Here is a 12,403-nt window from a genome sequence, read left to right on the forward strand (position 1 = left end):
AATGCAAAATAAAATAAGCACAACCAGGTGAACATTGTACAAAGTAACAGCACTATTATGTGATGATCATCTATAATCGACTTAGATCTTTTCAGTAACTACAGTGATCCAAGACAATTCCAAGAGACTTGTAATTGAAAATGTTATCCCCATCTAGAGAAAGAACTGATAGAATCTGAATGCAGATCAAAGCATACTATTTTCACTTTCTTTATTTTTTATAGTTTTTCCTCTTGTTTTTTTTCTTCTTTTGTAACATGACTAATACAGAAATATGGTTTACACAATTGCATGTAATAAAAACCTCTATCAAATTGCTTACCATCTTGGGGAAGAGGGAGGGAGGAGTAGGAAGAAGAGAGAAAAATTTGGAACTCGAAATTTTATTTAAAATGGATGTTACAATTATCTTTACTTGTAGTTGGAAAAAAATTATTATATAAAAGGAAAACAAGAGTAGAGAATCGGTTAAATATTTCAATAATACACAAAAGAGAGTTGTATTTGTAAGAACAAAAGTTATATTTGTTGTATTTGTAAGAACAAAAGAAGTTGAGAAATGGATACAGATAAGCAGGACAATTTTATTACTACTTTGTTAACTTTAATATACATTTTAAAAGACAAAACAATTTAACAAAAGTCCACAGTTTAATGCACAATCTTTTTTGTTCTTGGTATATTGAATTTTTTTGTCTTGAAAGTTGCATGCTTTATTAAAAATATAATTTTAAAAATTAGACAAAGAAAGAATATATGGTTAGTGTTAAAAATTCTACATTTGTACCTTTTTGACAGTATACACTCACTTAAAAAATAGGGGGAAATGAAACAGATTAGGTAAACTACTATGACAGAAAACATATCTGAGTGTTATATTTTAGGAAGGACATTAGTAAGTTGGGAGCTATCTAGAAGGAAACAAGTGTGGCAAAGGAAGTGTGGATGCTAAGCTGGGAGAAGGGAAGAATTATGGGAAAATGGAAAATATCTTTAAGGATTTAAAGGGAAATCATGTGGGGTGGGTGGAAATCAGAATTGCTTTGCATGGTGGCCACCAAAGGGACCAATGGGTAAAAGCTACAAAGAGCCATATTTAGGCTTGATAGAAGGAAAAACTTCCTAACAATTAAGACTTATCAAAGTGGCCTGAGGTGCCTCCCTAGTAGAAATCTTCAAACAATAACTGGATGACCATTTGTCAAGACCTTCTTTAAAAATTAAGTAGAAAGTGCTGGGCATATTCTTATAGTGGTTTTTACTACAGTAAAGCAGAGAATTTACATTAATCATAAGATAGTATACAAATATTGACCAGCACACCCAAGGAATGAAATCTTCTGATTAATCTGGTTAATTAATCCATGAACATTTAAATTTAAATTTTTATTGTTGAAGATGTCTCGGGGTTCCTAAAAATGTTTCTGAATTATCTTTTGAACATCAGTTTACAATATAGAATAATATGAATGGAAAAAAGAATAGGAGATCAAACTGAATGTTAACTGGCCACACCTATCTAATGCACTTACACTGAATTATGATATAATATAGATCTCTGAATACACATTTTTTTTCATTAGGTCAGTGTCCAAATAATTATCTAGTTTAAAAAAATCTATCTCAGGACTTAGACTAGGTTGCTAAAAACAAAATAAACCTTTAAAAAAGATTTACTGACTTGAATTGTTGTTGAATTTACTTACTTATATAAAAATCCAGAGAGATACTGTAGCTTATTGGATAGAGAGTTTTAGGCAGGGGCGGCTAGGTGGCACAGTGAATAGAGCACTGGCCCTGGAGTGAGAAGGACCTGAGCTCAAATCTGGCCTCAGACACTTAACACAAAAACTAGCTGTGTGATCTCGGGCAAGTCACTTAACCCCAATTACCCCACCTTACCCCCTCCAAAAAAAAAGAGGGAAATCTGGGTTCGAGTCTTGCCTCTAACACATGCTGATAATATGATTCTGAGTAAATTTCAGTGCTATAAGCAATTCTCTAATACTATGGGTTGCAAAGAAGGTGCCAATTTTCATTGGTGGGGGAAGAATTCTCATTTGGAATTACCTATACCAAAGAAATCACAGACCCAGTCCACATCCCTTATATAAATTCACCTTATGGACCATTACTATTGTCCATTATGAAATTTTCCTTTAGTTAAAATAATCCTCATAAAAGGGGGCAGTTAGTTGCAAAACGTACTCTTATTCTTATAGACAAAAAGACAATAGTGTGCATTTAATATTGAAATTTTTCTAAATCTTTATTTTTAAAAGTGTAATAAAATACTTACTGCAACAAAATATTATTTAGGTCATTCAAACAATTTAGTAAGTATATTAATATGAAAAACATTACATTCTTCAGGTATATTTGCTATACTAAAACAAAAAGACTATGAATCTTCATGCTCCAGGGCATAATGTGATTACCAGCTGGGGTCAGAAAGATATTTTCCCCATTGTATATTATTATCAATTACCATAGGTGCAATATGAGCAAAGGAAAAGTCAAGGGGTTATGCCTGCCTCTAAAGCATCTGGTTTCGGATGCTTTCAGAGTGAGAATTTGGGATTAGATAAAACATTCAATTGTTCCTGTATGTCAATTCTGATGTTCCTAGGAGCTGCCAATGTGACATTGCTGTCACAAGGGAGGGATTTCCTGTGGAACAGATGTCACTTACAGTATTATGTGGGCTATCTATCTCCACAAATAATTGCCTGGCACTTATGCCCTATGGCAAGGGTCTGAAAAATGTGTTAGTGAGATAACATACCATCCAAGCAGATGGGCATGGATAAAGGAAGGAAAGAGAGCATACTGTGCTTGAAATGTATTTGTAAAAGCCAGATGGGAATATTGAAACAGATGTCTTTCCTCATCTTCAATGACTAAGGCACATTATGGGGATTTGCCAGTTATTTCTCCATTTCTAAACTCGGCTACGTTTCAAAAATTACCTTTGATTGAGTATGAGGAGCCATTGGGTCCCAGCTTACTGAAACAAAGGTTCTTTCCTTTTCTGGTCTAAGTAGGCAGTTCCATGTGAAATGATCAAGACAAACTTCTCTATGTTACCTAAAGGCCTGAAAAGGGGATAGGAATATCATCAAAAAAAAAAAAAAGTAGACTAAGAATATGAGAAAAGTAGGCCAGGTTGAGTGAATAGATACAAAGAATGACAATGAGCTTGTAGGTGCCTGCATTGAGCTGTAACTTTTAAGAGATTGGAAGAGAGGAGAAAAACATTCTTTTAAAATTTCAAGTCTAAAAAAAAACATCAAAGAAAGTGGTTTGCCTTTCTCTGATATAAAAGGGGAAAGTTAATAACAGTTCTGAGATTGCAACATGTTCTTCTTTTAACAAAAGGAAAGGAAATTATGTAAGGATAGGTAAGGAACCAGGCCAAAACTAATATAACAAGTATCACACTTTCAGTTCATCAGATAACACCCCCATGCTATGGTTAAAATTTCCCCATGCCTTTAATTATCTGAAATAGCTACCAAAAACAACCAACATGCTACATTAATTTAAGGGGCACTTAAGTATCAGTAATTTTCAAAAATGTTCTGTCTAAATGAGCAAAGTAGCAAACTATGGAATAATGTAGTCAGGCATCCTCCAAATTGGGGAAATGTTGAGTGAGTCTTTGGTTATGCATATCAGAATCAATTCAGAATGATGACTCATTATGAATAATAAGTATGGTGAGTGAAACAGTGATTATTCTTTTAAATTTGACAAAAAAGATCAAGGTGATAGGGGCTATTGAGTACCTTGGACAATGGACTAAGAATTTTAAAATAAAACTTAATTTTGAAAAACAATAAAAAGTATTAAGTTGGGGAAAATTTTATAAATGAAGGATGAGCAAAATATGTTTAAGAAGAAAACAAAGCATTCAATGTATATGCAAGAAAAGGAGTAGCTCATTGTTCAAGTAGTTCAAAACCAAACCAAACCAAAAATCTGAGAAGACCAATAAATACTTTTGGCTGAACATTCTAAGTACTATGTATTTAAATTCCTTTTCTAAACGATGAAGAAGTGCTCACTTTGGCAACACATATACTAAAATTGGAATGAAACAGAGAAGATTAACATGGCCCCTGCGCAAGGATGACATGAAAATTTGTGAAGCTAAATGTAAAATCAAAAGGCATAACTCTTTTAATAAGTAGTTGACATCTAAATCATCAATACATGAGAATTTCCATCTAAAGTATAAACTTTAGCTAATAAATGGGAAATTATTTTTCCAAGCAAACTGAACACATCGGTAGGAACAGGCAATGGGAGAATAAGTTAGAGAGTCACCAAAGGCAACCTTTTATGACTGGAAGACAAATTATGATTGTTGCTTGAGAAGTGATAATATTTTTTAATCAGATTTTCCCTTTTTTTCCAAGGTAAAAGAAAAGAAAATTCTTCAAAGAAAAGAAACACTTGTCTTTAAATGGAGTTTGAACTCTCCAAAACCCAAAGACTTAGAAGAAAAAAATTGGATCTTCTGAATATATCCTTCCTAATCAATGAGCTACCTGTTGTAACAAAAAATAAAAGTATTTTTAAAGGCAGTTATGCAAAACCAAGCTACTCATCTAAGTCTCTAATATCCCCTCTGTCCTGCTTCAAACAAGTAAGTAGAGTCACAGCATAAAGTTTTTCTGCCACGTCAACCTTGATCACTATTCATTTTTAATGAAAGTATGTGTATAAGCTAAAAAATACATTATAAAATAGTATTGAAAGAAAGAACATTTAAGAATGAGCTAATGCCACCTCATTGTATTCAACACATAGAAATCATAACTTGTGTGTGTGTGTGGAGGGTTTCTGGGGCTCTGATTTCATGGTTATAGAGGATTCTTTGGTAGGGAAACTCCCTCTACCAAGGCTGATAGACAACACATCTCTAAGTTACATTTTTGGAGCACTGCCATGGGCTACTTAGAAATTGTGACTTGGTCAAAGAATGTGTCCTAGACAATAAATTTTAAAAGTTCCTATGTATAGTAGAATCTCATAAGGTTAAGTCCAATCAACAAGTATTTTTAAGTGCTTACTATTTGCCAAATCTAAACGATAAAATAATAATAAAAAAAAAGAAACTAGACTAAAAGGTAAATCAGAGGCAAGAACATTTAGATTATGGGTTTTTTTTTAATGTTAAAAAGTTTGGTCCATCCTTTTATTCTAGCTGCACAGAGCTAAATGCTCAGAGCTATTATCTGTGCCTGCTCTCATGACAACTATGTCTAATATATACTGGCTGTGGGATACTGGGAAAACTTTGTATCCCCTCAGTGCTATGGACAAATTTTTAAAGATTTTAAGTTGCAAAACTGTTTCTTGTCTACATTGGTAGAGGAAGCTTCCTCACAAAGGGAGTTCCCTACATGAATAAAATCACAGACTGGACAAAAATTAAATTAAACTAAATAAGAGACCTAAAAGCAGAAATCCATTAGTTTAAGGTCACAGATGAGAATTGTGTATTCATATACGAGGAATAATAACAAAGGCCCCAGTGACTGTATCCTTATTCCTACAGTTCCAGGGACCAATTGCCTTCCATTCAAAATCTACTGAGCCATGAGATTGTTCCACTGGATATTACCTCCTCAGCTAGTGACAAGTTGATAAGATACTTGATTCAGCCTGCACAGTGGAACAAGGAAGCTTCCTAAGGTCTCTCCAACTTTATGGTCTATGATTTTAACTTAGATGAATTTAGCATAAACATCTGTGGAGATGCAGGCCCACTGATAGCTCATCAGACCGTAGTCATTAAGTCTGCTCACGCACAGGTTACTAAATTCCATCCTTTACCACAAAGTTCACAAGACACGATTCTTCCACTTCAGCTTGTCTTCTAAAAAGCTTCGCACTGCAAGATTCTGGTGAGCCTTTAAACTTTAAAGATTATCTCTTTTCCACTTCATGTGCTTTGTCCTTTTGCAAATTCTATCATTCTCATTTTATATCCATTCCAGTTTCAGTATGGAAGGCTTTTAGACCATGTGAGTAATAGAGTTAGGCTACCTTCCCACGGGGCCACTTTTTCAAGAGCCGATTCACAGAAGACATGAGTTTTCTGGAGGCCTTGTTAAAAATCTCCTGACTCTTTAGAGAAGGTGGCACATATACATACACACATATGCATACATATATAGTCACATATCTATATATGTATCTGAAATGTGTACTACCTGTAGGAAAAATTTGCAATCTAAAAGACATAAGAAGAAACTTTAAAAAATAGTATTGTCAGAAATATTGAGCGTTATAGGTTATATGCTTCTGATCTAAACGTTTTACATATAGGTTGTTTCTTAAACTAGGGGGGAAAACTTCTTAAACAAAGTGCCTGTTTCACAGTAAGTGTTTAATAAATGTTTTTGATCTATTTTTAAAAAACTAAATTTCAAGTTCTTTTAAGGGTAAGCAACATGTATCATCCTATTTTGATCCCCCACAGCACTTAACACAGTACTTGGCATGTAATAGGTGCTTAATAAATGCTTAATGACTGATTGACATGTCAGTCAGCATGTGATGGTACTGCTGAGCAAATCACCTGATGTGTTAATAAAATTGTTGATTTTTATATTTATTAATTCAGAACAAAACCATTCATAAGACTCCAGGGGACAATATAAAAGAAGGCTCTTATGAACTGTAAAAGGTTCAGATAAATTTATTGTTATTATAATTGACAGGCAACTGGGTTTAGTGGATAGAGAACTGACTTCAGAACCAGAAAGATAGAGGTTGAGGTCCTACCTCTGACATGCTTTGTTACCCTGAGCATCCTTTCAGTGCTCTCGCCCACTTTCTAAGACTATGAGTTAGAAAGAAGATGCCAATCTTCACTGGTAAAAGAGATTCCTCCCTATACAGATGAAATCAGAGTTCCCAGTCAAAATATTATTATTATTATTATCATTATTCAATGTGAATCCTAGCACCCTTTTTGCATATTATCCCCCCTGAACCCTGAAAGTTTTCATCAAAGAAATGCATGACTTAAAAAGGATGAGTAGGACATGTAGCAAGATCAAGGGATGACTTATGGGCAGCCAGCGATGCTCCCTTTATATCATCACAATGCCAAGAGAAAGGAAAGATGACCCTGTAAGCCATTGGGTTCAGTCTTCTGTGGCAAACATGGGGGAAGGCAAGGACAAGGGCCTTACAGGATGAACAGGAATGGATGGTTTGCAATAGATATCATTAGACAGAAACCCCACACTGCTAGATCACAGAATCTTTGGAGTATTTGAGTATTATTGTGTACCTACCTATGCTTTTTCTTTTGAGTCCACCTTCTTTCCAGGGCAACATCACTAGAAATTTATTAAACACCTGCTATTTTTGAGTCACTCTCTAGGAAATGAATTTCCACTGATTTAACAGTCATCTTCACAGCATGAGTCTCTAGGGCTCAGAATGTTCTCGGGCAGTTATAGTTTCAGATGCTATGCCTATTTCAAGAATCAGAAGTTTCTAAGTTAGGGATACAAGACAAGATTAAAGCTTGATGCCATATCAGCTCTACTTCACATGTACGGCAAACATTTAATGGAACAGGTTAATAGACAAAAATGACACCATCCTAACAAAAAGACTCAGATTCTGAAAAGGCATACGTGATTTCATAGACCACAAATGGGCTCTACATCCAGGACATCATACATGAGGAAAACAAATTTGGGGTTATTAACAGAACTGAACAAGTATAACTGTGACCGACCTGTAAGGTAGCATCAAAATATATCTCTGGGGATGGAGGTTAAGAGAATTATAATAGTCCCAGAACAACATTTTTTTTGAAGAGGAAGAAGGTAGGAAGAAGCTAACCTTTATAAAGTTTTGATAAAAACTTTCTTGGCAAAGAAGACTCTATTTTAAAAATTGAAATGGATATTCCACCAAAAATTATGGTATTATGGTCAGAGAAAACATATCGATAAAGTTTAGAAAAGCTTTTAAGAACCTAACAAAATAAGATGGACAAATTAAGGGAGAGATGGAAAAAGAAAGAAAAGGAAAGAAGACAAGAAAATAAACGTAAAAAAAAACCTTGAGTTAACAATTGAGTTATTTACTCCTAGTTTGTAAGCTATATTATGGGACTAAGCTCTCATTTTTTTAAAGCTAGAAGATTCAAAGCTATAAATGAGTTCAATTGGTGAGGAGGAAGGAAGTAATTTATTCTGGAATCCTTTCTACTAACTTCTTTGTATGATGCTTCATGTTATCATTGCCATTTACACTAAAAGTCTTTGTGATGGTGACTCAACATTCTCCTCTCCCAATTCCATTTTGATTAGAATGTACATCTGTTCAAAGATAGTATAACATGTCCCTTTGAAAGTGACTTCATAATACACACACATATGCATATATATACACACACATATATATCTTTGAGAAGAATGATATTTGGCTCAAAAGAATTTGTGGTTCCTCTGGAAATTGTCCATGGTGTGTTAGATTGTGTGAAAATAGCATATGGGACTACCTATCTTGCTCTCTGGCTTCTTGGCAATGCCAGACTTCCTTCTTTACTGGCACCTGCTCTTTCAGCTAAAACCACAGTCCAGTTAGAGTTTGCAATGTGGGTTAAAAAATTTCCCCCACTCTTAATGGAACTGAAAGAAAAAGAAAACCATCATAGAATATAAACACAATAAAATTAGGGTCTCTTTACAAAAGAGATCCCATATCACAAAAAAATAAATCTATTAAAGTAAAAGGGGAAGCATCTAAAATAGAAAAACAAATTCAGCCTGTAATGGTTACAGTTCACCCATAAGGATATGTTTCTTAATGTATGAGTTTGAAAAAACACACATGCACAAGATGAGAAGGAACAGTTGGCATTCAGTTAACAATTGTGTTTGGAGGTTTGTGACTGACTTTGTTATTCCAAGGGAAGCCAGGTACCAGTCTCTTGGGATTATGTACAAAGGCAAGAAAAAAAAGTGGACATGTAGAAACCTCAAAGGTTACTGCTGGGTTAATAAAACAGTCTGTTTTCTGTTCACCCACTCTTCTCAGTGTGCAAGTATATTAAAATATGTCAAAAGGAAAGCCATTCGCTGGGCAGAAATAATTCGGCTAGAAGTCAAAATTTCCAGCTGGTGGAACGCCTTGGTGTGTTTAAGTGAGCTAACAAGTGACCCACATGTCTCCCTGGATGAAAGTTGATATCCTCATTAAAGTAGCAACAAACACACAAAATCTGAACAACTGTCACCTAGGAAAACAGACCACAATAGATTGCACAAAGCAGCGTTTGTTTCCCTGTTCTGTTTCTGACTCGAGATGCGGCAGGTTGGAGAGCAGCATGTCCTCGTAAAAGGAACCTCTTGTGAAAGGATGGAAGGTAAAATGACAAACCTGCTGGAAGAATTCTACCATCCTTGTTATGATTGCTAAATGTTTGGAAGGAAAAAAAAAACTTTCACAGTCAACTTTCTATAAATCTCATACCAAGTAAAGAATGTAAAACATTTGATAAGTGGATTAAACGAATGTGCCCTGGGAAATTCAGAATTAATGCTGTAACTCTCATTTTTAATTCACCCTGATAGACATATTCTCACATTGGGAAGAGGGGAGCAAGCATTTCTTAAGCGTGTACTTTGTATCAGACTCTATGCTAAGTACTTTACAAATATCTCATTTGATTCTTACAACAACCCCAGGAGGTATTTGCTATTATCATCCCCATTTTACAGTTGAGGAAACTGAGGGAGACAAAGGTTAAGTGACTTGCCCAGGGTTATATAGCTAACATATGTCTGTGGTTACATTTTAACTCAGATCTTCCTGACTCTAGGCCCCCGGAGCTCTGATCTCGTGAACTACTTACTGCCTAGAATATGTAAAGTCAGATTACCTTCTGCTCTGTTTTTTTACCAGGAGACTTTGTCAAGAGTGATACCCAGTATGCACTTCTTCAGCCCTGAGAACATTATTTGTGTTTCACAGTCATCATCAGTACCACCACCAACACTGTAATTATTATTTTTACTGGTGAAACTAATATTCAACAAGCACTATTAAGAGTGCTTATTTTATGCTCACTGACACAGAAGATATTAAGGCATATACACGAATATCTCCTCCTGGATCACTGCTTTGTCTTGGTGGAGGGGCTTGCATAGCTCAATAAAATTATGAGCTATGCTGTACACGATTACCCAAGACAGAGAGGTCATCGTAGAGAGTTCTGACAAAAAGGTTGCTCACTAGAGAAGGAAATGGCAAACCACTCCAGTGTCTCTTCCAAGAAAACCCCCCAGAGAGTATTAAAATGATAGAAGACATGACAACAGAAGATGAGTCCCTCAGGTCGGAAGGTGTCCGGCATGTCACTGGGTATATGAGTGCTCAGGGAAGACCATCGCCTCTGGTGTGAGGGCCATTGCCTCTGGTGTGAGGGCTTGCCAAAGGGTTTACCCTTTTCAGAGCTGTTCATTCACCTTCCCCCAACTCTAACTGTGGCTCCAAGAAGCTGTTGCACGTGCAGCAACCACACCCCAGCAAACCATCTGGGGAGACAGGTTAAACCAGGTTGAGAGTAACCAACAGGCCTCCAACATGTCAGTGAGTTAGGGGATGTCTACCCCCAGCAAGTGAAGGCTTCCCATGGCAGAATGGGTGGATAAGAACAATTTTTTCTAAAAGCCACGAAGGTGGCTGAAGCAGGTGCTGTGGAACATTTAGAACTTGGTCAGGCATCAAAGATGCCAAAGTCATCCACCATATGCTGTTATCTTGACTTTTGTCTTGCCACTGGATTTCAGTGACTCAGGAAGAGATGACTTTGCACAGCTCCACCTCACTTAAATCCAATTCTCACACAAAACATTACCTGTGACATTTTTGGTGCGCTTTGAAAACGAACAAACAGCAAGGGGAAGATTGAAGGACAATTACAAGAAGCTCCAGAAAGAATGAAGCAGCTGGGCCAAGGCTGAAAGGAAATTCAACTGTGGAAGTGTCTGGGGACAACAGGAAAGTCGATGCTGTAAAGATCAGTACTGCAGAGGAACCTGGAGTGTAAGATCTACGAACCAAGGTAAGCTAGATGTGGTCAAACAGGAAGTGGAAAGATTCAACATTTAAGTTCGTTGTCAGTGAATTTAAATGGCTGGAAATGGGTAAATTTAATTTAGATGATCATTATATATACTGCTGTGGGCAAGATTCCTTTAGAAGAAATGAAGAAGCCCCCATAGTCGAGAGAAGGCTGAGAAAAGCAGTACTAGGGTAAAATCTCAAAAATGACAGAATATCTGTTCAATATCTGTACAAATCCAAGGCAAAGCATTCAGCATCACAGTAATACAAGTCTATGCTCCAAACAAAGATGCTGAAGAGGTGAAAGATGCTTATTTCTATAAAGACCTATAACTTCTTCTAGAAATAATAAAAAATAATGATATGATTATTATTAGAATTATAATGATTATTATTGTTCTCTAGTTCATACACAAAGATCTTGTCATTTTTACATAGCTTGCAAATTCCTGGAGGGCAAATGCTACTTTATCTACTACTACTACTTTTAATTATAATAATTAATATTATGACATTATTATGCCATTGCCTCCCCCCTCAAAGCCCATCATTCATGCCACAGAGGTAGGAGGGATGACAATAACAAAGTAAGGGCATTCCAGTCAGGATGGTGTACTATAGGGATTCTGTCTTTTCTGACATCATCACGGCGGCTACAAAGACAAGGCAGGGCTCCACTGCCCATGTCAAGATGACCATCATGACAGTTATGAGTAGCTCTAAAATGCAACCCTCTGCCACCTCATCTTTTTTTTTTCTCCAGATCCACAGGAGACATTTCATCACTCTGGCCCATGTACTAACCTGATCTGTGATGTTGCAGGAGCCCATCTGGTCACTGTTTCAAGATTAAGTGCAGGTTTTCACCTACCAGAGTGGTTTTGTGACATGACATGCCAAAAGGTACTAGAGATGTAAAAATCAACTTGTCGTCTTTTTGGTTTTTCTTGAACAATTCACACAAAACCCATGTAACCTCCTTTATTGATTAACTCAAAGCCTTTGACTCAGTTTCATACTCATGGCTCATTTATCCACTGCAAGTATATAAAAAAGACCAAAGTATAATGAAAGCACTTGTGTATTTGAAGTCCACATGGAAAACTGTTCTCTATTTAAACTATACTAATAGCACAATTATATTAAAAGCAATTGATAAAAAAATGCAACATCTGGTAGGGAGAAGGTTTAGGCCTGATATATTTCTGCCTAGTCTTAAATGTATTAAAATTACTCCTGAATAAAACCAAGTATGGTATTCAAGTCAAAGAAAGAATCACACCCAAACTTCACA

The 12,403-nt window shown here is 35.9% G+C and overlaps 1 protein-coding gene, 1 long non-coding RNA gene and 1 other non-coding gene across 3 annotated transcripts in view; 2 read left to right on the forward strand and 1 right to left on the reverse strand.

Annotated features, from left to right (window-relative positions):
* The window catches only part of TFEC (transcription factor EC), a 258,690-nt gene that overhangs the window by 191,851 nt on the left and 54,436 nt on the right, over positions 1 to 12,403 (reverse strand). The gene's annotated exons all lie outside the window — the stretch shown is intronic.
* On the forward strand, positions 4,060 to 4,166 carry LOC138176302 (U6 spliceosomal RNA). The gene has a single exon (XR_011172210.1). It is a non-coding gene; the product is annotated as a U6 spliceosomal RNA (small nuclear RNA).
* Positions 10,577 to 12,355, forward strand: LOC138176284 (uncharacterized). The gene is made up of 2 exons (XR_011172204.1): positions 10,577 to 11,107; positions 11,873 to 12,355. It is a non-coding gene; the product is annotated as an uncharacterized lncRNA (long non-coding RNA).

This window comes from Petaurus breviceps, unplaced genomic scaffold (assembly GCF_028583685.1).
Source record: "Petaurus breviceps papuanus isolate PSGF00001 unplaced genomic scaffold, PetGlider_PUasm1.0 84, whole genome shotgun sequence".
NCBI lineage: Eukaryota > Metazoa > Chordata > Mammalia > Diprotodontia > Petauridae > Petaurus > Petaurus breviceps.